Raw genomic sequence first — 5,941 nt, forward strand, 5'->3', positions numbered from 1 at the left:
AAAAAAAAAAAAAAAAAAAGTATTGAGACTATTTCCCTATTTCATTTGCTGTAACTCAACATGTTGAAACAAATTATAGAAACCTGTATTTCAAAACAAGTTTTTAACTGCTCTTTAACGGCTTGCCTTACAATGACACTTGTAGTTTTCTCCAGATGTGTGCTATTATTGTGCCTACGAATAGCCACTGGACTCCAGCCTGTGCAATATAGCAAGATCCCATTGTCTTTAAAAAAAGTTCATAATGAGAGAGAAAGAAGAAAAGGCCCCCTTTCTACTTCTGGGTGTGATCTTTTTGTTGTTGTTATTGAGATGATGGGGTCTCACTCTGTTACCTAGGCTGGAGTACAGTGGTGCAATCTTGGCCCACTACAACATCTGCCTCTTGGGCTCAAGTGATCCTCTCGCCTCCCAAGTAACGGGGACTACAGGCACACACCACTACACCTGGCTAATTTTTTGGTAGAGATGGGGTTTTACCATGTTGCCCAGGCTAGCCAGTTGTAATCTTAAAGACGTGATCCCTGGAGCTGCTGTAACCATCTTATAATCATGAGGAGACAAGCCTGGGGATAACAGAATAGAAATACAGAAGCAAACTGGGTTCTTAATGACATCATTAAGCTGCTAAATTAAGACATCGGAGCCATCTTACCTTGGGCCTATTATTTGAAATACTAAATTCCTTATTGTTCTTATTTTTAAGTCAGTTGAATCAGGGATTTCTGTTACCTGTAGTCTCCTGATACATGTGGCTTTCAATGCCTGGTATGATCTAGCCTCAACAACTTCCAAGCTCACCAATAGATATTGTCATCTAGAACCCTGACATATTTAAAGTTCTCAGAATTGATTCTACCTTTTCTCACCTCTGAGCCTTTTTATTTGCTGTTACCTCTGCATAACTAACTTTCATTCACTTCTCTACCAAATGAACTCCTACATATCCTTAAAAACTCAGCACAAATATTACTTCCTCCATGAGCCCCCCAGTCAGCTTCCATGCTTCTTATTCTTTGCTCTTCTAGTACTTTGCCCATATATACTTCTATCAGGGCAAGCTGGCAGCTGTCTGATTGGACCTGATATCAGTGGGCCTGGTAGGAAGACAGAATATCTCTTTTGGACCTTAACAAGTATGTTTGGTCAGAGAAGATGGGATTCCTTGGCTTAATCTAGATGGGAGAAATTTAGACCAAGAAGACTTAAATTACTCTGCAAAGTAAAATACAGTAATTTTGAGCATTCCCTCTAGAGACTGGGTTTGGGGAGCTCTGGAAAGGAAAAAAAAAAGGAGATGAAAGAGGAAGGATCAAGGCAAGATGGCAGACTAGACTGAAGAGAACAGCCCATGAGAAACTCTCTGTATTACTTATCTATTGCTTCATAGCAAATTACTCCAAAACTTCGTGGCTTAAAATAATAACAATAGGCATTATTATCTCTCACGGTTTCTGTGGGTCAGGAGTTTGGTTGCCCCTCAACTCAGGATCTTCTCATGAGGTTGCAATCAAGATGTCAGCTGGGGTTATAGCCTGCTAAAGTCTTAGCTGGAACTAGAGGATACGTTTCCAAGATGGCATACATAGCTGGAAAGTTGATGCTGGCTATTGGTGGGAGGCCCCAGTTGCTTTTCACGTGGTTCTCTCTCAGGGCTGCTTGAGTATCTTCAAGACATGGTAGCTGGCTTCCCCCAGGGTAGAGTCCTTAAGAGAGTGAGCAAGGTGGAAGCTTTATCCTTTGTATGACCTAGCCTCAGAAGTCAAATATCTTCACTTCTGCCACATATCATTTGTTAAAAGTGAGTCACTAACTCCTAGCACACATTCAAGGGGAGGGGAATTAGGCTCCACCTTTTAAAGAAAGAAGTATCAACTAATTTGTAGACATACTTTTAAATTACTATAGTCCTTAAAGTGAGTTTGGTCAGGGAACTTTTGGATAATGATAATGACATCATCAATATTCAATTTTAAGTTCTGTACTATGTTATAATCCTCTTCATGACCCCAAACCTTCAGTAAAAGTATGATAACACCACAGCTTTGTGTTGGGGTGCTGTGAGAAATGAAGACATAGCAGTGCAGGAGATGACGGCATCTGCAGAAAGTAAATTAACAAGTAGGATGATTGAAAATTTGAAAAAATGCATAAAATCAATACCACAGGTTATTCAGAGAAGTAAAGGGCCCCTCCTCAGAGAGACTAGGGTGAAGGAGGCTGGGGTGAGGGTATAGTATGGCAAACTGTAAAAGCCCATAGTACTTGAACAGAGGCATTGTGAGAAGAAAACGTAACCCCTTCTCTTAGTATCCATCCCAATTTTACTTGAGTGTGGATACCCTCCTCATGTGTAGCATGTCATTTGAGGATTCTGACTCCACTCCTGGCTCTAAGAATGGCACATGCAAGCCAGGCCTAAGGTAATGGGCAAAATCTTATCCCTTGGTCATAGCTACTGTTTCAGGAGTGGGCACACGGCCCAATTCTATTTGAAGAGACATGTTTTCTGGGACAACATACTTTTCTTAAAAAGCTTATGAGAGAACATTTCTCAACCACCTTCTGTGTTCTCAGGCCCCCCTGCTTTGTCTCACCAGGACCCCTACCTTTTTCCCTTCTACCTCTCTAGTCAGTACCTGAAGACCTCTTATCTGGGTAAGAGGTCTTCCCTTGAGCTCCGGTAGGTGCAACCCAATGTTTACATTCTCTTCTGTCTCTGCCCCGACCCCATGCAGCACTTTGAGGAATCAAAAAAGAAGTTGCTGTTGTACCTGGGGAAAAAAAAAAAAAAAGGAAGCTCTTGATGTACACATATGATAAGATTGCAGAGAAATATTCATAAGTAAAAACTGACAGTGACAAAAATTCTAACATCACATATAAAAAACTAACTTGAAATAGATCATAGTTCTGGATCTAAGAGCTAAAATGATAAACTTGTAAAAGAAAATAGAAGAGAAAATCTTGGTAGCCTTGGGTTTAGCAAAGATTTCTTAGATTCAACAGCAAAAGCAAGATACATACACACACACAAAAAAAAAACTTAAATTGGTCTTCATTAAAACTAAGATCTAGGCCAGGGTTGGTGGCTCATGCCTGTAATCTCAGGTCTTTGGGAGGCTGAAGTGAGAGGATTGCTTGAGGCCAGGAGCTCAAGACCAGCCTGAGCAACAAAGACTCCATCTCTAAAAACAATTTAAAAATAAAAATATATGCCTTGCATGGTGGCATGCGCTTCTCATCCTAGCACTCAGGAGGCTGAGGTGAGAGGCTCATGTGAGCCCAGGAGTTTGAGGCTGCAGTGAGCTATGACTGTGCCACTGCACTCCAGCCTGGGTGACAGAGTGAGACCCTATCTCAAAAAAAAAAAGAAAAAAAAAAAGGCAACTAAGATCTTCTCCTTTTCAAAACACACTACTAAGAGAATAAAAAGATAAGCCACATGGTGGCTTATCTTATCCACTTAGAGTTTCTTCTAACCAGAATAATATGAGGATGCCCATTTTCACCACTCTTATTCAACACAGTACTGGAAGTCTTTACCAGGCCAATCAGGCAAGAAAAAACAAAATAAAAGGCATCCAAATTGGAGAAGAGGAAGTCAAATTATTCCTGTTTGCTGATGATATGATATGATCCCACACAATGGGTTATCCTTCTGTGGGAGAAAATATTTACAAATCACATATCTGGTAAAGGACTTGTATCTAGAATATGAAAAGAATTCTCAAAATTAAATAACAAGGATGCAAACAACCCAGGTGTAGATAGACAAAATATTTGGGCACTTCACCAAAAAATATATACAGATGGCAAATAAGCCATCTGTTCAAAAGATGTTCAAAATCATTAGTCACTAGAGAAATGCAAATTAAAACTACAGTGAGAAGATGGCTGACTAGACACAGGTAGTTTGTGTCTCTTTCATGGAGAGGAACCAGAAGAGTAAGTAAATATATTTTAAAGCGATTGTGTAGTAGAGAATGCTAGGACTCACCAGGGAAGTGATGGGAAGCATCAGAAGTAAGTAAGGAGAGGGTTTGGGGACTGACTGAGAGCCCCGAGAAGCTCCTGGATGCAGGGAAACAATAAGAGAGAAATCCCTAGGGCTCCACACTCCAAAAAGAGCTTTTATGATCTTGGCTATGTGAGAAAACCCCAACCAACTTAGGACCTCAGGCCAGACATATGGAGCTGCCTAAAATTGCATAGAGATGTTGCTCCAGAAAAGAAATCCATGTGGAATTCTACAGGCATTTGAGACTAGAGCAGCCTCAGTCAGGCATCATTTTGCTAGTCTAGATACCAGGGATCTGCAGACATGGCTATGGCTATTGCACTGCTCCAAAAAGGGAGAGGGGAGACCAAGTGCTCTCATGCACCCCTGGGAAAGTCCCTACTACCCTTCTGTGGGCTACTGTTGAGACTGAGACATGAACTCAGCCAAGGAGGGTCAGGAAAACCAGGCTCTCCTATATATATCTAAGACAATACCACTGTCCTGCAATGGGCTGCTGTGTGACTGATATGTGAGCAGATTGCATTTCCCTACAGCTTCTTGCCCACACTGCTTGCCTGGAACGTGCCCCACCCTCTGTGGTCCCAGGCCCAAGGCACCATTTTGAGAGTTTAATGTTGGGCTACATCCTGCCCTCAGGTTGAGTTCAGACTGATGCAGCTGCAGCTGCTGCCCAGCCAAAAACAGACAGGAAAACCAGGCTCTCCTACACATACCTAGGACAGTACCCACTGCCCTGTGGGAGTTCAAAACCAGCCTGGACAACACAGTAAGACCCCATTTCTACAGAAAAATTTTAAAAATTTGTTGGGCATCGTGATGTGCACCTATAGTCTCAGTTACCCAGGAGGCTGAGGCAGAAGGATTGCTTGAGCCCAGGAGGTTGAGGCTGTGGCAAGCTGTGATTACACCACTGTATTCCAGCCTGGGTGACAGAGTGAAACCCTGTCTGAAAAGAAAGAAATGAAGATGGAAATATTTTTTAAAATTTTGAAATGAATGAAAATGAAAGCACAACATACCAAAACCTGTGGGTTGCAGCAAAAGCAATCCTAAGTGGGAAGTTTATTGCATTAAATATCTATATCAAAAAAGTAGAAAGATTACAAATAAACAACATAATAACCCATCTCAAGGAACTAGAACAAGAAGAAATTTAGCAGAAGAAAATATATAATAAAGATTAGATCATAACTAAATTACAGACCCCCCAAAAAAATCAATGAATGAAAAGTTGCTTCTTTGAATATGTAAACAAGATTGATAAGTCACTAGCTAGACCAAGAAAGAATAGAGGAGATCCAAATAAACAATTAGATATGAAAAATGAAAAATTACAGATGATACCACAGGACTACAAAACATCATCAGAGACTATTATGAACAGCTATACACTGAAAAACTATAATACCTACAGGAAATAGGCAAATATCTGGAAACACACAATCTCCTGAGATTCAACCAGGAAGAAACAGAGCTGAACAGAAGAGCAATACTGAGTAGTGAGATTGAATCAGTTATAAAAAAAAAATGTCAACAACAACAAAAAAAGTCCAGAACCGTATGGATTCACAGGCAAATTCTACCAAACATACAAAGAAAAACTATTACCAATTCTGAAGCTATTTTAAAAAACAGAGGAAGAGGGAAGTCTCCCTAATTCATTCTACAAGGCCAGTATCATCCTGATACCAAAACGAGACAAGGACATGACAAACATAGAAAACTATAGACCAATATCCCTGATGAATATTGATGCAAAAATCCTTAACAAAATATTAGCAAATCAAATCCAACAGCACATCAAAAAGATAGGCCGGGCGCAGTGGCTCAAGCCTGTAATCCCAGCACTTTGGGAGGCCGAGGCGGGTGAATCACAAGGTCAAGAGATCGAGACCATCCTGGTCAACATGGTGAAAC

Source organism: Cebus imitator, unplaced genomic scaffold (genome assembly GCF_001604975.1).
Source record: "Cebus imitator isolate Cc_AM_T3 unplaced genomic scaffold, Cebus_imitator-1.0 Scaffold71, whole genome shotgun sequence".
Taxonomy (NCBI): Eukaryota; Metazoa; Chordata; class Mammalia; order Primates; family Cebidae; genus Cebus; species Cebus imitator.